The 22,465-nt window shown below is 46.1% G+C and overlaps 1 protein-coding gene across 1 annotated transcript in view; it reads right to left on the bottom strand.

Annotated features, from left to right (window-relative positions):
* The window catches only part of GALNT10 (polypeptide N-acetylgalactosaminyltransferase 10), a 214,038-nt gene that overhangs the window by 45,335 nt on the left and 146,238 nt on the right, over positions 1-22,465 (bottom strand). The gene's annotated exons all lie outside the window — the stretch shown is intronic.

Raw genomic sequence — 22,465 nt, 5'->3', positions numbered from 1 at the left:
CCCTAACCCCCAAATCCCCCATGTTGCCTCTCAAATTCTTCATATGAGGGAGATCATATGATAATTGTCTTTCTCTGATTGATTTATTTTGCTCAGCATAATACCCTCTAGTTCCATCCACATCGTTCCAAGTGGTAAGAGTTCATTTCTTTTGATGGCTGCATAGTATTCCATTGTGTGTGTGTCTGTGTATCTGTGTGTATCCCACATCCATTCATCTGTTGATGGACATCTAGGCTCTTTCCATAGTTTGGCTATTGTGGACATTGCCGCTATAAACATACAGGTGCATGTGCCCCTTCAGATCACTAATTTGTATCTTTAGGGTAAATACCCAGTAGTGCGATTGCTGGGTCATAGGGTAGCTCTATTTTCAACTTTTTGAAAAAACTCCATGCTGTTTTCCGGAGTGGCTGCCCCAGCTTGCATTCCCACCAACAGTGTTGGAGGGTTCCCCTTTCTCCGCATCCTTGCCAGTATCTGTCATTTCCTGACTTGTTAATTTTAGCCATTCTGACTGGTGTGAGGTAGTACTTCAACGTGGTTTTGATTTATAGTTCCCTGATGCCGAGAGATGTTGAGCACTTTTTCCTGTGTCTGTTGGCCATCTGTATGTCTTCTTTGCAGAAATGTCTGTTCATGTCCTCTGCCCATATCTTGATTGGATTCTTTGTTCTTGGGTATCACTCTTAATGATGAAATACTAAATGCTTTTTATCCTATGGTCAGGATAAAGACTGTATACTCTCTCACCACTTCCATTCAACACTGTACTAGAATTCCTAGCCAGTGGAACTGGCAAGACAAAGAAATAAAAGGCATAAAGATTGGGAAGAAAAAGGATACAGTATCTTTATTATAGATGACAGGAAAATTCTAGGAAATCTACAAAGAAGCTAGAACTAATAGGTTCACTTAGCAGGATATCAGGATACAGGTCAACTCTTAAAGAATTAATTGTGTTCCTATGTACTGGCAGATTAAAAAAAGCAACTGGAAAATGCAATTAAAAATGAATACCATTGCAATTTGCAATTAAATGAAAAGAAGTAAAAACTGTACACTTTGAAAGCTGAAAAGCACTGTTGAAACATATAAAAAACTAAAATAAATGGAAAGATAGTCCCTGCTCATGGATTGGATGACTTAATATTGTTAAGATGGCAATACCTCCCATATTGAGCTAAAGATTCAATGAGCTAAAAAAATCACAACTGAATGCTTTGCAAAAATTGGCAATTGACAAGCTGTATCCTAAAATTTATGGAACAAATCAAGGGATCCAGGATGGCTAAAGCAATCTTTCAATTATTTATACATGAACATCCATAGCAACACTATTCACAACAGTCAAATGGTGGAAAGAATCCAAGCTTCCATCAACTCATGAGTGGATAAAAAACTATGAAATATATCCATGCAATGGAATATTACTCAACCATAAAAAAGGAATGAAGTACTGATACAGGGTACAATGCAGATGTACCTCAAAATGATACACCAAGTAACAGATGCCAGACACAGAAGGTCACATATTATATCATTCTACTTGTATGAAATTCCAGGATAGGTAAATCCATAAAGATCACAAGCAGATTAGTGATTACCAGAGACTGGGGCAGAAGGAGAAATGGGGAGTGACTACTTAATGGCTATGGGGTTTCCTTCTGATCAATCATACTATAACTAGGTGATGGTTGCACAACACTGTGAATGTACTAAATGCCAATGAACTGCATCCTTTAACATGGTTAATTTTATGTTATGTGAATTTTACCTCAATTTAAAAAAAATGGGTAAAAGATCTGAATAGGCACTTCTCCAAAGATGATACACAAATGACCAATAATCATACGAAGAGAAGTTCAACATCCTTATTCATCAGGAAAATGAAAATCAAAACCGCAATGAGATACTACTTCACATCCACTAGGATGGCTATCATGAAATAGTCAGATAATAAATGTAGACTGAGAATAAGAATCTTCATATACTGCTGGAGAGAATGTAAAATGGTGAAGGCACTTTGGAAAAGAGTCTGGCAGTTCCTCAAGCAGTTAAGCAAAGTTACCATATAACCCAGCAATTCCACTCCTAGGTAAATACCCAAGAGAAATGGAAACACATGCCCACCCAAAAATTTGTCCTCTGATGTTCACAGCAGCAATATTCAAAACAGCCTCAAAGTGGAAGCCATCCAAACATCCATCAGCTGATGAATGGATAAACAAATATATCCATACAATGGAATACTATTCAGCAATAAAAAAGGAAAGAGCTGTTGCAATAATACCGATGATTGTGAATCTTAAAAACAGTATGCTGGGTTGAAGCAGTCAGAAACATAAGTCCAGATACTATATAATTCTATTTATGTGAAATTTATAGAAAAGCAAAATTATAAGGACAGAAAGAAAGTTAGCAGTTGTCTGGGGCTAGGCGGGGAGTGGGGACTGATTGCAAACAGACACAAGGGAGCTTTATGGAGTGATGAAAACATCTAAAACTGGATTATAGTGATAGTTTCACAACTGGGTAAGTTCACCTAAGAACACACTGAACTGCACACTTAAAATGGGTGATTTTTACATTATGTAAATTGTATCTGGTTAAGGCTGTTAAATAAAAAAAAAATGTATTGCTATGTACTGGCAAAGAACAATTGGGAAGCACAATAAAAATACCCTTTATAAAAGAGCTTCCTATAGTTAAAGACCCAAATAAATGGAGACATAAATCATACATATAGATTGGAAGACTCCATATTGTTAAAGAGTCAATTCTCTTCCAATTTGTCTATAGATTGAATGCAATCCCAATAAAATCACTGCAGGTTTTGAAACTGACAACTTGCAAAGAACCTAGTATAGTGAAAACAATCTCGAAAAAGAACAAAGTTGAAGGACTCACACTGATTTCAAAATGTATTATAAAGTCAAAATAACAACACAGTGTACTGGCAAGGGATAAACAAAAGTGTCAATAGAATAGAATAGAGGCCAGAAGTGGACCTACTATATATATATATATATATATATATATATATATATATATATATATATATCGTTGACTGATTTTTGACAAGGCCACCAAGGCAAATTCAATGAGATATTATAGAATTTTCAAAAAATGTGAAACAAAACAAATGAGCAAAGAAAAAAAAAAAGAGAAAGACAAACCAAGAAACAGACTGAACTGCAAAGAACAAACTGCTGGTTACCTGAGGGAAGATGGGCGGGGGGAGGGGGTGCAGAGACAGGGGAAACAGGTGATGCGGAGGAAGAGTTCACTTACAATGAGCAACGAGTCATGTATAGAATTGCTCATCACTGTATTGTATTCCTGGAACTAACAGAATACTGTATGATAACTCTACTGGAATGGAAATAAAAAACTTTAAAAAAATAAGACATGTGCTAGCATAAGTGGTAGACACATGAAAAAAGACAAACCTCAACCCCTACCTCATACCATACACAAAAATAATTTTAGATGGATGGCCGGTTTAAACATAAAGTCTAAAGCTATAAAGCTTCTTGAAGAAAACATAGGAGAATATCGTTGTGAACTTGGGGTAGGGAAAGATTTCTTAGGATATAAAAAACACTAGCCCATAAAAGAAAAAAAAAAACTGATAAACTGGACTTGATTAAGAACTTGATCTTCAAAAGATACCAGTAACAAAATGACAAGGCAGGCAACAGTCTGGGAGAAAATATTCGTAAGACACGTACCCGACAAAGGACTTGTATCCAGAATTTGTAATGAATTCTGACAAAATCAATCATAAAAAGATGACCAATGTAAAACTGGGCAAAAAAACGTTGAAATATTTTCACAAAAATACATTTCACAAAAGAACTGACATACAAATGGCCTATAAGTATATGAAAATCATGACCCAAATTAAAAGCCTGAGATGCCATTCCCTATACATTCCCCAGATGACAAAAAGGAAAAATGGGAAAAATATCAGTTTCTGGGGAAGAGGTGAACCATTGGAACTCACTCCTTGCTGGAAGAAATATAAAGTGTGCAACCACTTTGAAGAGCTGTTTGATTCTTTCTCATAAAAGTAAATGGGCAGGTGTCCTCTATCAGCTATTCTATTTACAGTTATTCACCCAAGAGAAACAAAACATACCCCCCCCCAAATGAGAGTGCTTCATAGTAGTTTTATTTATAGTAGCACCAACTAGAAACAACCTAAATGTCACCAACAGGTGAAGGGATACACAGGTCATGGTGGAGTCATACAATAGATTCTACACTCAGCAAAAAAGAGCAGACTTTTGATATATCCAACCCCATGGATGAATTGCAGAATTATTATGTTGAACCAAAGAAGCCAGATACAAAAAAACTTAATGTATGATTCATCTGAAGTTCATCAACAGCCAAAATAATCTTTGAGGATGGAATTAAGAGCAGTGTGCCTTGAGGTATAGGGACGGGCTGGAAGGAGCATGGGGGAAATTTCTGGGGTGAGACAATTTCTGTACCTTGACTGGGGTGTTGGCTTCTTAGGTGTACATACCTGTTATGCCTCATGGAATTGTGTACTTAACACAGCTGTGCATTTTTTCATTATTTGCAATTTTTACCTCAATTAAAAAAATATTGGTCTATCACACTTAACACCCAAAAAACAAATACTCTAGTTAAGAAATGGGCTGAAGACATGAATAGACATTTTGCCAGAGAGGACATCGAGATGGCCAACAGACACATAAAAAAAGATACTCAACATCATCACTCAACGTCAGGGAAGTAGAAATCAAAACCATGGTAAACTACCACCTCCGACCTGTCAGAATGGCTAAAATTAACAATACAAGAAAAGAGAGGTGTTGGCAGGGATGAGGAGAAAGGGGAACCCTCTTGCCCTGCTGGTGGGAGTGCAAATTGGTACAGTCCCTCTGGAAAGTAGTATGGAGGGTCCTCATAAAGTTAAAAATAGAACTATCCTATGATCCAGCAATTGCACTGCTAGGTATATTTATCCAAAGGATATAAAAATACAGATTCGAAGGGACACATGCACCCTGATGTTTACAGCAGCATTATCAACAACAACCAAACTATGGAGAGAGCCCGAACGTCCGCTGACTGATGAATGGATAAAGAAGACATGGTATATACACAGTGGAATATTATTCAGCCATCAAAACGAATGTTGTCATTTGCAATGATGTGGGTGGAACTAGACAGTATTATGTTAAGTGAAATAAGTTAGGGAAAGACAAATACTCTATGATTTCACTCATGTGTGGAATTTAAGAAACAAAACAGATGAACATATGGGAGGGGGAAAAGAGGAGAGAGGGAAACAAACCATAAGACTTAAAGATGGACAACAAACTGAGGGTTGATGCAAGGAAGTGGCTGGGGGATAGGCTGGATGGCTGATGGGCATTAAGGAGGCCACTTGCTATGATGAGCGCTGGGTGTTGTACGTTAAGTGCTGAATCACAGAGCTCTCCTCCTGAAACCAGTATTGCAGTGTGTTGACTAATTAGAATTTATTTATTTATTTATTTATTTATTTATTAAAGATTTTATTTATTTATTTGAGAGAGAGAGACAGTGAGAGAGAGCACGAGCGAGGAGAAGGTCAGAGGGAGAAGCAGACTCCCCATGCAGCTGGGAGCCCGATACGGGACTCAATCCCGGGACTCCGGGATCATGACCTGAGCCGAAGGCAGTCGTCCAACCAACTGAGCCACCCAGGCGTCCCATTGACTAATTAGAATTTAAATGAATATCTGAAGGAAAACAAATACTGGTCAAAACACACACTTGTTCTCTCTCTGGCTCGGCTGAGCAAGTTGGAGCTGACCGGGAATCAGGAGAACTGGGCTGTGCTCCCATGTCCAGGACAGTGGGCCCATCCTTGATTTCCTCTGGGCCTGAATCAGGGTTTGCATCAGAAGGTCTTGCAGGGCCCTGGACCCAGACCTCACATAAGCCCAGTTCGCACGTGACCAGAGCTACTGGGTGATCCCCTTCCCTAACCCAGGCCCCAAATCCTGCTCTAAATTCACTCCATCCGGGGTTAGGGCTGGAAGGGCCTTCTAAAGTCCGGGGTGCGTCGAATCAGCAGGTGGGCTGGCTGCAAACGCAGCTGTGCTGGGCACCATCCCAGGGCTTTGACTTGCTGAGCCTGGGGCAGTAAGTGATTCTGATGCACAGCCAGGCCTGCAAACTAACAGAGTGGTTCTGTTTCTTTATTTTTTAAAAAAGATTTTATTTATTAACTTGAGAGAGAGCGAGAGCATGAGCAGGGGGAGCGGGGAGGCAGAGGGAGAAACTGACTCCCTGTTGAGCAGGCAGCCCAACTAGGGCTTGATCCCAGGACGCCAAGATCATGACTTGAGTTGAAGGCAGACACTTAACCAATTGGACCACCCAGGAGCCCCTCGGTCTCTTTATTTTAGAGACAGAAAGCTGAGGTCCAGAGAAGGGAAGGAACCTTCCTCTGACATATACTTAAAAACAGGCCTGATTTCAAACCAGAATCCCCTGGCTGCCAGAACTCAATGACCCTTTTTTTTTTCCTAACCCCATATAGAAATGAATCACTTTCACTGTTACGTAGGCAGATTATAATCTGCAAAGGAACTTCACACATTTGATCCCCTCTTGCTTCTTAAAATCATACTCTGGATCGGGTTTCTGTCCCCTTGACTGGGTGAGAAAACATGCTCAGAGAAGCTAAGAAACTTGCCTGACGTTGTATAGCCAGTAAATCACTGGTTTTCTATAGAAACATGATGCTTTCCCCCTTCTCGTGTTTCCCCAAGTTCTCACAATCACATATTACAATTTTTGCCAGTTCCACTACCCTACTACAATTTATTTAGTTTAAAAATCAACTCACCTTTTTATTTTTTAGTTTTTTTTTTTTTTAAAGCTCTTATTTAGTTGAGAGTGAGAGCGAACGAGAGAACGAGTTGGGGAAGGGGCAGAGGAAGCAGCAGACTCCCCGCAGAGCAGGGAGCCTGACATGGGACTTGATCCCAGGACTCTGGGCTCAGGACCTAAGCTGAAGGCAGACGCTTAACCAACTCAGTCACCCGGGCACCCTCAACTCACCTTTGTAAATTAAGCATTTTTATTGAATTGCATTTATTTTAAAGAGAAACAAACACCATAAATGGGAAATTGGTACTATTTGTGAAAAAGAGCTAATAAATAAAACGTCCAAATAAAAGCAAAACAGTGTGACTCGGATTTTAGCCAGAACCTCCTGCTTCCCCACAACTAGGAGCTTACGGTCTGTCCTCTCTCTTTGTTAAGAAGGGAGATACGGGCAACCAACTGAGACTCTCCATCCGAGGTAATCAGAAGAAATGGATGCGAGCTGAAAAGAAAATGTTCTCGCCACATGATTCAGCGCGGCCTAATGCAAAGTCTCTGAACCAATGGGGATCATCTCAGGTGCCACTTAAAACCATTTTTGCCACGGAACACTCAGGACGCTGCCTTGGTCCCTTGATGTAAGTCTCCCCTTTGCCATGGAACACTCAGGATGCTGCCTTGGTCCCTTGATGTAAGTCTCCAGAAACTTCCAAGACCTGAAGTGTGTTTTGTGTTGCAGCGCCTGGTGCCTTGCAGGTCGGAGCAATTACACAATACGCAGAGAAAAGATTATCTACACGTACACAAGTGTGCTGGAAGGCTGAAAAATACTCCAGGTCGCCTTCTCGCTTGCTCGCCAAGATTAATATGGCGCCTCCTGCCCTCTACCACTTCGCTTTGGAACAGCGACTCTGTAGAAAGCAGAAATCAATTTGCCCTAATTGAGGGACTAAATCTTTCCAAAAGAGACTTTCTTGGGCAGTGAAACAAGATAGCAAGAGGCATGATCACGCTCCAGATATGCTGCTGTTCGGGCAGGAACACTAGCTTGAAAGAAAAAGGAAAAAAAAAAATCCATAGTCATTGTCTGTGACCAGCGCTGCTTCTTGGCTGGTCATTAAAACAAGGATGAGATAATCTCCTTCACCCACACACCACTACTCCCATCAGAGGGTGAAATACTACCCTGTCCGGCTCTAATCATCGAGGGCCTGGCTCGGGCAGAGCCCCATCGCTAAATCACCCTGAACGCAGATGGCCGCAGTCATTACAGATCGACCAATTAGGGCCTTTTGACAGCTTGTGGCGAAATCGGAGCAATTATTTAGGGGCAATTATGCTCCTCCTGTCCTTATCAGAACATACATTTACACAAAATCAGGGCTGTTGCCTTATTTTACCGTGCTGTCTTCTTAGATGAGCACATTCCCCAAAGTCACAGAATTTCAGAGCTGGAAGGGACTTTGGACGAAGATGATGATGGTTATGATGATGACAATTATAGGGAACAATTACTGAGCCCTGGCTCACAAATGGAGCTCCCTGCTTCATCTACATCATCTCTGATGCCTACAACAACACTACACACGGGGCATCACAGCCCCATTTTAGAGAAGACGCCTCAAGTCTCAGAGTGGGTGATGTAACCCGCCCAAGGAACACAGCCAATCAATGACCAAGCCGAGGTGTAAAACCCAGCCCCGCCTGACCACGCAAGAGCAGGCTCTTCCCACTGCACCAGTCCTCCCCTCCACCTCACAAATGAAGTTAGGTCCTTCATTCCACCCAGAGAGGAAGGGGGAGGGCCAGAGAAGTTAAATGTCTTCCTGCCCAGAATCCTACAGCGACGCGGTGTTTTCCGCCCTGGGATTTCTCCCGGCTTCCTAAGCACTAGGACAAGAATGGGAAATAGGCTTTGCTGAAGTGCCTAAGCTAATGGTTGTAACAGATACCTAAAGCTGTGTTAAGAAAGGCTCTGAGGTTATATCCTCGCTCAGCATCAAAGTGCCATGACTGAGGAGAGTTGTCTGCCCTGAGGCAGCAGTCCTCGTGGCACATCTTCATTCCTCTTTCGTGGCCTGCTTGGATTGAAAGGCAATACAGAATCGTTTTAGCTCTCACTGGCCTTATTTAATGATGTGTCAGGGCTGTCCAGAAGGAGTGAGGTTGATTCCGAGGGTGAGCGGTGTCACAGTAAGGCTGTAGGCAGACGTCAGAAGAGCACTTAAGGGTGCTCCTAGGTGGATGCCTGTTACCCCGTCTACACCTCCTCGGCATCTGTTCTCACTTGCCTCTGCTGGGCGCTTTCTGCACCCACGGGTGGACCTGAGTCAAGGCCACCCAGCTCCCTCGCTCCTGGGGTGGGATAACTGGTAACCCAGGGCTACCGTGGGAATCGTGCACAGCGGTGCCATCACGGGCCTTCCATTCCATTCCTACCTCCTCACTCTCTTGCTGGTGTTTCTCGAAATCTCCTCCAGAGTAACTACTTGCACTCAAATCGTGTGTCAGTTTGCATGAAGCCCCAATTAAGACAAAACCCGGTAGCAGGTAGGATTTCCAGCAACTGCAAGGTCGGCTGTTTGGTTCTGTGAGGCTGTCAGTGAGGACTCCCGCTCAGAACCACCCACCCTCCCGCCCCCCACACCACCCTGCAGCACCCGGGTTCTGTCAACAGCTGTTACCGTGTGTTCCGTACCAAACCCATTCGCTAATGGAAGCTTCATACACACTCCCTGCGGCAGCTTGTGATGGGTAGCCCTGTTTGACTGATGAGAAGACTGGCACCAAGAGAGGTTGAGTAACCTTCCCCAGGGCCACACAGTTAGGAAGTGGCCGGTTTTGGATTTCAATCCAGGCAGTCTGGCTCCAGGGACTGTTGCTGTCTTTGTTACACTTTTGAAAAAAAGAGTTATCATTTCACATATTAACGAAGTAGAATGGAATAAAGGCCCCTCTGCCATCAGCCCAATACTCAGCTTCAGGAATTATCAACGTCAGGTTGCACCTGTTTCCTCTCTGCCCCCCAGCACTGGATGGTACTGGAGCTACGGAGTCTGCACTCAGAACCCTTCATGCCGTCAGAGGAGAAAAGCCTGGGGAATTACCGTGCGAGAGGACAGCTCCCACGGGAAGCACACCAGCCCTTTCTTAAGAACGCTCCCTGTGAGTTACCACAAGGTTGGGCACACGGTATCTTTTGGGAAAATATTTGCTGATTATTACCTTGTTGGACTCCCCCAAAAGCCGCTACAAGGATGGTGGGACAGGTGTCAATTCTGGCACTCCTCAAGAGGAAACACGCCCAGAGAGAAGTCTTGCCCAACTCTTTCAGCCAGTGGGGTCTGAGTGAGGACCAGACTTCAGGGCTTGTGCTTCCCAGGGTCCTCCCTGTATACCTGTCGACGTCATGCTGTGTGTGCACACGCACACACGCACGCGCACACACAGGCTTCTCTGGGGTCTGCAGCTTCTCCTTCCTATCTGGTCTCCAGGAGAGTCAGGGCTGTGAGGATGGTTCTAGCTGGCAGGCTGTGGCACAGGGAGGAACTGCAGTCAGGGGAGCAGCGCTGGGTTGACTGTGTCCCCCCCAAAGATAATTTGAAGTCCTAGTCTCTAGAATCTGGGAATGTGATCTTCCTTGGAAACAGGGTCTTTGCAGATGTCATCAACTTAAGACAAGATAATACTGGCTTAGGAAGAGCCTGAATGCACCAACTGGTATCCTTTATAAGAAGAGGGAAATCTGGACACACAGGGAGAAGGACATATGACCGCAGAAGCAGAAACAAGCAGAGATACACCAAGGACTGCCAGCAACACCAGAGGCCTGGAAGAAGCAAGGAAGGATCCCTCTGTAGAGGGAACATGGCCCAGCAGGCACCTTGATTTCAGACTTCCTGCCTCCAGAACTGTGAGAGAATCAAGTTCTATTGTTTTAGGTCCCCGGGTTTGTGGTACCTTGTTAAGACAGACCTAGGACACTAAGACAGAAGGATGAGGTTTTCACCCTGGGATCGTAACAGTCGATGACAGAGCAAGACTATAGTCCCAGTCCAGCCACTGCTATCCCTCCTCTGAAGCACTATGATCTCTGGGCAAGCACGGTGGCCGTGATTGCTGTCTCTGCTCCACTCTGTCCCTCTTTCTTCAGTCAGGATGCAGCAGTTCATGTGGTCTCTAAAAGGAGAAGTAAATCGCATCTTGTCACTCTTCCACTGCCTTGGGTAAACCCTTCAATGGCTTCCCATGGCTCTTGGAAGAAGGTCCAAAATCCTTACCAGGGAAGACAAGGCTGTGTGTGCATGGTTAGTCCCCTCCCTTCCTTGCTGCCCCCACCTCCATGCCTTCTTCCTTCAGGCATCCAAAGGCCCCACAATGATCCCCTCTGCCTCTAGTTGTCTGTCTATGCAAGTCCTTCGGCCTGGGTTGCCAAGTTCGCAGGCCCCTCCTTACTCTCCCCGGTGACCTCCAGCTCATCCTTCAGCTTTGACTCAAAACTTCAGCTCCTTACTAATGCCTTCCTGATGACCTCCTTGACCACTGCAGGTCTCTAGGGCAGATCGTCCCAGAGCCGTGGAACAGGTCCTTCACGTCCCTGAGCTCAGGCCATCATCTATCGTTCTGCATTCATGGAATGAATTACTCTGTCTCCCTCCCACTTTGAGCTCCTGGAGGGCGAGCCCTGTGAACACTCTGCTTGCCACGTGCCTTACGCAGAGCCAGAGGCTTCTGCCAATCCCTGCTGAACCCACACGCCTTCCTCCTCCATCCTTTCATTCGGTTTGATTTGATTTGATCTGATTTCCCTGTGAAGGAAGCAGGTCACAGTTCATCATCCTCATTTTGTGACGAGGGAAGTCAAGTTGAGGGGATGTGGCTTCTGGTCCAAGGTTACAGAGCCAGCAAGGTAAGTGGTCAAGACAGGACTCAAATCCAGTTCAGTGCGTCTGGGAATCTCTACTCCAGTGCTGTGTGCAATCAAATCAATTCCCAGGTGGAATACTTGAGCGTTGATCCCTGGTGCCATTGAACCTTGAACAGACACCTGCTGAGGGGCACCCGAAATTAAGGAGCTCTGTGTGTTCCACACTCTGACAGGGCCCACAGCATGTGGGAGAGGGGCCCAGGGATGGACAGGAGGAAAGAGGAGGAGGAGGAGGAGAAGGAAAGTAGGGATCAAGTCACAAACCAGACAGATCAGCATCATCCTTGTGTCACTTGGTTCTCCAGCCCCCAGGGGGATGTTAATAAGGCAGAAGCTGCAGCGGGAGAGGCTGCCCTCCACACATCTGGGCTGGCTTCTGGGAGCTGTAGGTGTTCTGGGTCTTGTCACATCTCAGTTCCACTGGGCTTCCGGCTATTAAAGTGTCATAGCTCATCTGTTTCCAGGATTGACGTATTCACTTGCACGTCTCAGTGTATTCCAAGGCAATGCCAATCCATTTGGAGGACAGAGGGCTCACAGCAGTCAAAAGTGTCACCCTTTGTCCTGTTACGACACTCAGGTGTTTCTAGCCAGAGGAAAATTGTTAAGATGAGGTGGACCCTCGTCTTTATTATCAATGTCATTGTCATGACATGTGACTTCTGTCGCATGCTCACTGTGTGCCTGGGCCTGCTGTCTCATTCCATTCCCACAACAACTCTACTAGGTGGGCACTGTTAACTACCTTAGATGGGGAAACTGAGGTTTAGAAAAGTTTTATGCTAATCTATGTCCAAACAGCGAGTAAGTGACAGCCAGAGTCACACCAGGTGTTCCTGATCCCCAAAGCTGGCATAATTAACTACAAAACTACATCACCCTGGTTTCTCTCCATTCTGTGTGGCGGGTATGTTTCCAATCCCACAACCTCTACCCTATCTCCCATCCCCTGGGATGCTTGGGGCTTTCACTTGCTTAGAAAACTTACAGACAGGTGACTACGAACAGCAGGAAAATTAAAAAAAAAAAAAAGGTCAGGAAGGAAAGCTATGATGGCACCAGGATGGGTTTTGGCAGGTGAAATGCACAGGCCTTTAAGCATCCTTTACTATTTGGAAAAGGCGAACAGACCAGTCCTTCAGGAAAGACACACTGTTCTGACCCTGAGTTCCAGAAGAATTTCAGAGTGGCAAAGCTGAAAGGGGCCTTGGGAGTTCAGCTTGAAGCTCTTTCTCATTCTCCTTTGAGGTGCCTTCTCTCCTAAGACAGTTGAAGGTGTAAGAGATATTTCTGATGGCTGGTTCTGAAAACCCAGCCATTTCTTTCCCCCCTTTCTCCTCCCTGCTCTCCCCTTCTTGAAAACAGCTTTAGTGAGATATAATTCACATCCCACACAATTCACCCATTTCAAGCCTACAACTCAATCAATGTCCACCAGCCAGTCCTGCACTGTTCAAAGTAGCAAACCAGCTGTACCTTAGCGAAGGCATTTCTGTGGAGAGAACTTGGGTCCGTTTCATCAGGAAAGCAGGTACTATATACTCCTGCTGGGTGCCAGGATCTATGCTGGGCCCATTCCTTTCTGCTGATCTAATACTGCTGTTTTCAAAGTGCAGACCCCGGACCAGGTGCATTAACATCCTCTAGGAACTTAAGGGAAATGCCAATTCTGAGGCCTCTCCCCAAATCCTACTGAATTAGATCAGTGGGGCCCACTGACGTGGATTTTAACCAGTTCTCCAAGTGATGCTTGTGCATGTCAGTGTTCAAGAAAAATACTGATCTGACTTAATGCAGAAGGTGAGACCAGAGAAATGAATCTAGGTCAATACGATCCTCTCAGGATTTCTAAATGATTAGAAATGGAACCTCAGTTTTCCTGCTAGAATAATAGAAAGCTGAAGTTCTTCAAGGAGTGCAAGACTATTTGCTGGCCTCCAGCAAAACTGTGAAGGGGTTGGCTCCTGCCTTGGGTACCACACCTCCCCCCTTGTCCTTGGACTCACCTGGGCTCTCCTTCACCTCTGCAACCCTCCTCCTGCCTTCAAGTGAGAGAAGATCTGATAAACGAATGTTCCTCCTGATAGGCTCAAAGCAAGGGTTCTCAGACCTTAGCCCTAAGAATCCCTGGGGGTACCAGTTTTCACAGACATTCCCTGTTGGGGAATAATGCCCTTCAAACGTTATGGCTGTGACCCATAAAAAATATGCTTTCCATCATGACCTGGTACACAGACACATAACTGAAATGCAAGGTGTAATGCATTCGGATATGTTTTTTTCTATTCTAGCCTCTTGTGTTTCATTTTTCTTAAAAAGGTGGTCACGATCCCTGAATCTGGTGTCATGAGCTTCCAATGAGTCTTCTACAATCCGAAAAACCCTGCCCCAGGGCACAATCTGGAGCCTACAGTGTTAAAAAAGATGACTCCCTTGATCCTTAGGTCCTCGGTCATGGCCCCTGACCAGAGGCCAGTGCTCCCTGGCCAAAGCCCATTGTTGTTACTGTTGTTATTGCCATGATTCTGAGAAAGTGTACCCAAGGTCCAGTTCTATAGGCACGACAGCCACTGCATGACCTCAGGAGGCTGTTACTAGAACGACTGTAGTTGATTTGAGATCTAACTAACGCCTGTATGCTGATTTGAGATTTCTGGAGTACCACATGGGTGGAGAAACTGATTATACCCAAGTGGTCAATTTTCTTCTACTAGAGACTCTAAATGGCATATTTAGGTGTCCTTCCTCTCATCATAAGAGCTGCCAGGAAAGTGTGTGTCTTGGGGCTTTTGTATCTATGGGTCCTGCTGTCCCTGCGGCTGGAAAATATAAGGGACACAGCAGATCTGAGGGAACCAGGCCTAAGCTCTTTGTCAGAAGCCAACATAGCTCCAACACCTGGCTGGCTCACCTTCTGATTCAGGGGTCTCCCACCCTGCCCTACTCAATGTCCCCTTATGTTACAGTTAGCTTGTACGGTCCCCTTTAATATTTAAAATAAAATTCTTAAGTAATATGGCCTGCTTAATATCCAATTTGAAACAACTCTAGATCATGCCTCAGTTGTGATCTAAAGGAGACATAATAAAAGAACATGTGTTCCAATAAGCAAATACTTGGGATGACTAGGAGAAGACAGAGAAGTAGCCATTGGGTTACATTTTAGTTCAGCTACCGGAGCAGTGCAGGTAAGTGGGTTGGCAACTCAAGTCCCAAGAGCAGCACCCAATTCTGTTGATGATGTCATTTCCCAAAACAGAACAACTTCTAGAACAAGTACAATCTTCCCTTGATATACATGTATTCCTGGAAAACACAGCACATGCCCGGGGGTGAGGAGGGGAGAGAGCTCCCCTGGGGAAGAAAGAACACTACATGTGTCAATAAGCTGCTTTGAGTGGTAGTTAGTGACGGGAGAGGAGAGAGAGGAAGAGAAGGTTGGGTGAAATGCTCAGAGGCATGTTCCAGTAACAAAATACATTTCTGGGGGGGAAACTGAGGGAGGAGGATGGAGAGCCAGTAAGGTTGGGCATTGTGTGGTCCAGGGGCCTTGGGAGAACAGGAATGTTTGGTGAAAGTTGTAAGTGGGTTGCTATGGAGTATATGATATGAAACGTCTCCTCTGTCTCTTCCCATCAAGTGTTCAGTGAAATTGAAGTAGTCCCTGATACCTGTGCACACATGGATTTTTCAGGGGGCTCTTGGTCCAGGGTGGATACACGGTGAGTCCCCAGAGCAGAAGCCAGAAGCCAAGGCCAGCTGACTCAGGTGTATACCTGCTGGGCGCCAGGCACTGTCCTGGGCTCTTGGCTGGCTCTAGACACACACACCCTTCACCGCCACCCTGGGAGGGTCACCCCTACAGTGCAGACGTGGGAAGAGACCCACAAAATGGTCTGTCACTGCCCATGGTCACACAGCTGGTAGCGATTCCCTGGAGCTCGAGCCCAAGTCTGTCTCTCTCCACCACCCCCTCTCAGTCCGTGGCCCGCCAGTTGGAGGGCTGAGACACACGCGTGAAGTCTACTGCTCTGGCTCATTTCTGAGAATGAACAGGAAGTGGACCACAAAGCTAAAGACAAATTGCACATCTTCCCCAAACATTTGCTTTGAAACCACAAGCCCCTCTGTTCGCTGGCATCACATTACAAATCACCCCGCTCCTCGGGGCCCAGGTATGTGGCTTGAACATGCCTTTGGTGATTTTAAGAATGAATTATGCTCCTTCCTCAAGCAATCACATCCACCAGCTAGCTCCCAGAAATAGAAAGCACTTCATCACACAAATTAACTCCTCTCCCCGATTTCACAGAAGATGAGTAATCTATGAAAAAAGAGATGCTATTATCTAAACAGGCAGCCTTATCTGCACTTTTAATTTCAACTAAATGCCTTGGTTCCTTTTCAGCGGGTGGGCAGGGCCATAAATCTGTTTAATAATCAGAAGACGAATAAAAACACTCCAGAAAACACCACGATCAAGTTAATTACAGCCTCCCCTGTTTTCTGAAAGCAACTCCCCACCAATCAGCTACAAATGGGAAGAGAAGGTCGGGGCCCTTGGCCGAGGCCCATCCCCTTTTTCACCCAGTTGGAGCCCGTCCAGGGGAGTAGATTCATGGGCAGTCCGAGCCGTGGGCTCTTGGTAGCTGCTCTTAAATTACGTCAGGTTGTCAGGGGTTGGGAGAGCAACACGTGTTTCATTTAGGGCGCCGGCTTCCGTGCCTATCCTTTAAGGTGTTATTAAAAAAGAGAAAAAAAAATTCCTCCACTTCAGCAACAGTGTCAACCTGTCAGTTTCGTATTTGTTAAAGGGCAAAAGTATTCTCCTGGGGGAGATTTTCCTGCTGGGTACACAGGAAGAGAAAGTGGAACGTGTGTCAGCGCGTTTCCTTAGCACCCCTCTAACTACTGCCACCCCCCTTCCCCCAGTTCCTTAACCCACCCGTGGCTCTCTGGAAACCTCTGCTCTGCAGAGTCCTGCAGAATTCTCATCCGGCCTGGCCCCTCCGTGCTTCCTCGCTGCTCGGTGTCACAGCAGACACGTGGGATCTTCTGCGATCTACACAAACTCCCGGGCAGAATTTATCTGGGTACCCAGGTCTCCGGCCCCTCATCCTTCATCTCTCATCCCATCCACACTGTGACCACAGCACCGCCTACTGATGTTATCCGGCGAGGCCGCCAGGCCTCATCCGCCAGGCCACCAGGCCTCAACGCCCACCTTCCCAGGCCAACCTCCCATCTCAACCCTGCCTCTCTGCAGATACCACGCGACCACTTTCTTGCCTTCATTCCTTGACTCTTGCAAATCCCTCAGCTCAGAGCATCCCTCCCTGCTTCTTTGTCCTGGAGGATCCTATTCTTCCCTCCAGGCTCAGTTCACAGTGCTCCTGTGTGAATGGCATTCTCTGAGGATTCCCACTGACAGTAGCGCGTGCTCTGGCCACAGCTCTGTTTGCATTCCACGCGTGCTTTGGTCAGGACTTGTGTCGACCTCCCTGGCAGCAGGCTTCTTGAGGGCAAGACCAAGGCTGATTTATTCCCTGCCCCTCACAGCATCTGTAATTCTGCAGGTGCTAACAGATAATCTGGGCAACGATCCCAACTTGGTTAGATTTCCTGGTCATCTGCTGTTTTTGTTTTTTTAAAAATCTGTACACACAACATGCTTCCAGAGGACTCAACGTGTCACCCAGGGGAAGAGGTCAAGCATATCTGGCGGGGGTGGGGGGTCTCTGTCATTCAGGTATTCACTTGTGAGTTTTTAAACATAGAAGGTAGCCAAGAAAGGCAAAAGTTATCTTCATAGCAGGATGTTTATCAAAGAACTGGCCGCTCACAAAGTTTCCACTCATACATCACCCCCCACTTATCTCTGCCTAATACATCCGTATCTGTTTGTGAGATGTCTGTGTTCCAGATGTGACTACCGGCAACATATCCACAAACTGATTCAAGTTGCTGCAGAGAGAGCAGCAAATGCAAAGGCCCTGAGGCAGAGGCGGCAGGACCTAAGGCAGTCACTGACTTTCCTGGTTCATGTTTAAGACCATTTCTCGTAGGCAGACACTTGCACCGAATCCTTTGAGGGCATGTCTCAAACATTCAGACAGCCTGCAGGGAGAGACACAACTGACCCGGAGGGACACCATTTTTTGATAGGAGGCATTCTGGATATTTCATTTTCTTCTTTCAAAAACAGAGAAATCTTTACTACTTTCTGAGATTATAAATGGGATACATTTGTTGTAAAAAGAGCTTTTTTTGACCATAAGGGAGGAAAGTCACATGTGAACAAGCCAGTCTAGTCTCATCCCCCAGCGACTGCCATTCAATAGTTTGGTGTACTTCTCTGCCAGTTTCCTGATGTTTTTGAGCTTATTTATTTATGTTTCCTGAAACCTGCCCCCCCCCCCCCCCCCACTTAACAATACATCACAGTCATCCTTCTAAATCAGCACATGCAGATCTAGCCCATCCTTTTCCCCACAATCACTCTCGGTCCTCCAATGAACCCAAGTGAGGGAAGGAGCCCCATTCTGCCTGACACAGAAGACGACAATGTTGGAGAGGTGGAGTGTTTTGTCCCGAAGTCAACAACTGGGAGATCAGCAGAACGGCTTTCTGCCTCTATAGCTCACATCCTGTCTCTGACACCAGGCTGCGTGCCTTCAGAAGAAAGGACCAGGACCAGGACCAGGAGACAAAATGTTCAGAGTTACAGTTCAGTTCGACACAAAGAGCATTCTAACAGTGAGAGCTGCCCAGTAGGGAGTAGCTCATCAGTGTGTTGTCCACCATGGGAAGAACTCGAGCAGAGGCTCCACTCATTATACACGCCGCAGAAAGCACTCACACGTGGGGGAAGGACGATGTGGCCTTGAAAGCCCCTGCAAGCCCTGGGATCGTGTGACTCTGTGGTTACAAGATGAGATGCCTGTCCATACCATGAGCTCCAAAATGGTGAAAATCCAGCTGAGGACCTAATCCTTTAACTGGAGGACTCCTTCTGAGATGCACTTAGCAATCTGCATATAGAACACGGTTTTCCTTTCATAAGATCTGGCCTACTTTATCTATCTCTGTAATTTTCTCCCTGCCCAGCTGTGAACAAATTTTACTTTCAAGGTTGTATTTGTTTTATTTGTCGAGGACCCAAAAGCACACGGATACTGCCTCGGGCTGCACGCCACGGGGTGAGCTTGTGTCAGGCGATGTGAACGCAGTTCCATGCATTCTGAACAGAGAGCAGCACCACACAGAAGACTTTTCCCATCCTCTGGTTGTGTGTGAGTCATTCGACGTCCTGTGGTCTGGTTTGTTAACCTGTGCTCAAACTTCCACAGCCCTCTAATGCCCATCGCCAAGGTGCCCTGGAGAGCCATCTCGTTTCCAAGCAGGGGCCCAGGGGGCTGGCTGAATGGCAGGGCCAGAGTGGACCAGCATCACCCAGAAACCAAGCAGAAAGACCTTGGTATGACAGCGACGCCCCCCCGCTCCTCGGTACCTGTCCTATTTGGGTCGGTCACAGTGACCTGACTTTTCCCCACTCGACCTGTTCCTGTGGGTTACCAGTCTTCCCTCTGGGGAGTGGAGCTTTTAAAAACTGAAGTCGTATGTGCTCATTTTGAAAATCAGATATACAAAAATCAGTGAAATATCCCCATTTAGTGCATTGTCGGGGTGGCCTCTCTTAAAATCTTTGTGGTCTGTTGGGGCTTTGATGGCTCCTTAGTAGAAAATCCCCCTGATCCAGATGGTCACCCTTCCGTAGTCCTTACTGCGGCACAGCACTGAGCCGAGCCACCCATCTAACAGGGACAGGGCAAGCTGTTCAGGAAACAGGACGGTCGAACTCAGGCCCCAGGCGTACCGAGGAAGATACTTCTGCTGCTAGAAGCCCAGGAACAGCCGTCCCACAGTGACAGGGACTCTGGGTCAGGCATGGCGTTCCACCTCCTATGAGTTTTATTTCATTTCCTATCCCGGTGATCCGACGAGGTGCGACTATCATCTCCATTTTAGGGATGAGAAAACTGAGGCCTAGGGGAGCTGGCACGTCTTCTCTTCCTCCAGGAAGTAGCTAGCAGAGCAGGGAATTGAAGAGGGGGAGGCTGGCTTCAGAGTGAATGCTCCGCAAGCCAAAATGCACAGCAGGGCGCTGGGAACAGAAGAAACTTGGGGAGCGAGGGCTCCCCAGGAGAGTTTCAGTGGACTCCTTAGAGGGGTCAGGTGGGAGGGACTTTTTGGGCACAAAGAGCCACCAGAGGAAAGAAAACACAGTCCTAAGGCAGTCGAGTTTCCAGGGAATTGGACCGAGTTCAATGTTTTCTCACCATGATAAATTTTAATAAACACTGAAAAAGTATTTCATGATTTCTTCTAATTAAAGAGGGGTATTTCCTAAGATTGTATGAGTATCAAACAGAAGCACAAATTTCGCCTATAGAGGATTAAGACACAAATCCTCCCCAACCCTCTAGAATGGGAACATGCTAAATCTCTAAAACCTCGCAGGAAACAAATTAAATAAACCATCTCCTTTCCTTCAAGACAGTATTATTTTTTAATTAAATGAGAAATAATACACATATTCTGCTTGTTAAAAAAAAACAAACAAAACCCTACAAGTAGAGACAGGGTTAAGCCTTTTCCTGCCTATACAGATCTTCAGTCCTGCCTTAGTTGGGGCTTACTCCTAAGTCAACAATGTCAGTGGTTTGCAGGGTACGTGTCCACGCCTTCTTCTATATGCCGGCACACACATACACATACACGTCGAAAACATACAGAACTGCTTCTGTTTGCGTGTGTTTACATGAACAGGTTCCACAGCTTGCTTTTTCGTTGTTGTTGTTTCTTTTTCATAAATCTCAGAGCTCTGTTTGTGTCATTTAGATCCGGTCCCTTGTTTTCAACGGCTGCATCCTACTCCGTATTAGGGCTATGTCATCATTGATGCCGCATCCCCTATGGCTGGGCCCCCAGGCCGTCTCTAATTTGGTAACCCTTAGAAACAGTGCTGCGGTGAGCAGGCTTCTATGTGCCTCATGGCACACACGCTGTACAGTTCTCTCACAATTTTTAGTCCCCCCCCGGGCAGTTTCTGTTTAGAATGGTGCGAATCTTGGGAAAGAAGGTGGGGCAGACTGAGGAGAGAGGTATTTTAAATGGGATATTTGATATCAGAATAAAATGATTATTTAGAAAAATAGCTACTGTTTTCATATTATACGCTGGATAAAGTAGCATGGGACAAAATCTTGGCGTGGGGCGATACACAAAAGAAAGGCTCTCCAAGAGGGGGCCAGGCCCTGTCCTTCCAGAATCTCTGGTGGGGGCTGGAGATGGGATAGGATGGGCCTACTTCTCGAAGGGAAGGAAATGGTGAAAACAGCAAGATGCGGAACACCGTTAGGATTTGGGCGAGGGTCACTGACTAGGGTCTGGGACAGGGGGACAGGGTGGGCAGACTATGCTCCTTCCTCAGGCCTGCTCCTGGCCTCTAGGGCCACCTGTTTAAGGAGGCCAATCTGGTAACCATCAAAACCACAGCACGAGGCATAAATTCTCTGGGGCTGAAGGGAGGGCTGCTCCTCTGAGTTCACAGATCGCTCCCTGGGTCAAACACTCCCACCTGGCCCATCTGAGTGAAGAAGGTCTGTCTAACCTGGATGGCCCAGAATTTCAGGGGAAAATGCGGTTCCTTAGTAACTTAGTAAAGCTGCCTCTGTGGACAGTGGTGGTTAGAAAGGCACATTTCCTGCGGCTTTTAACGCGTTAATGGTATATGAAGGAGGAGACAACCCTTCAGAACAGAACCCTGCTCTGCTCCCAAGTGTGCACCAATTAAGATGATTACTGGTTTCCTTACAACACAAATACTAATGGCCTGTCACGCTCTGGCATATTTTTCTTGGTAACCTTCAACTTGGAATGATTAATATGGCTCCTGTGGCAAGGCTCATACACATGAAGGCAGAAAACGGGGGATGGAGGGGGGCACCCAACTCTGATGACGGCATTTCCAGGGAGGCAAATGTCTGTGAAAACAAGTTCTGAAGGGCTGTGCGACCATAGGAAGCCACGGTCATGATCAGCAGGGGAAAAGGTTCTGGGAATGCTCTGAGGAGTCAGGATCAGGGCTAGCTGTGTGACTCTGCCGGGGTCACTGTCCCTCTCTGGGCCTCAGTTTCCCACTTTTAAAGACTTTTTTCTTTTTTTCATTTGACAGAGAGAGAGAGAGGGAATGCAAGCAGGAGAGTGGGGGAGGGAGAAGCAGGCCTCCCCCCAAGCAGGGAGCCCAATGCGGGACTTGATCCCAGCACTCTGGGATCATGACCTGAGCCGAAGGCAGGTACTTAACTGAGCCACGCAGGTGCCCAGTTCCCGACTTTTAAATGGGGATCATAATCCCTTTCCTGCTTGCCAGGCAGGGTGTTTGTACAGGAAAGGGCTTAAAGATGCAAAGTGAGTACTTCCTTGTTATGGGCACTAGTTAAAACGAAAGCGCTGGGGAGGATGCATGGCACAGCTCAGCTGCTAAGACAATGCCTCCCCTTTCTACACTCCATCTCTGTAAGCCTCAATTTGCTCATCTGAAAAATGGGGACAATATAGAACCACCCTCCGTAGGGTGCTGGGATGAAATGAGATGATAGGTGCCAAGTGGTC

This window comes from Mustela nigripes, chromosome 12 (genome assembly GCF_022355385.1).
Source record: "Mustela nigripes isolate SB6536 chromosome 12, MUSNIG.SB6536, whole genome shotgun sequence".
NCBI lineage: Eukaryota > Metazoa > Chordata > Mammalia > Carnivora > Mustelidae > Mustela > Mustela nigripes.
Note: the sequence above shows the minus strand (reverse complement) of the source record. Positions and strands in the feature narration are given on the sequence as shown.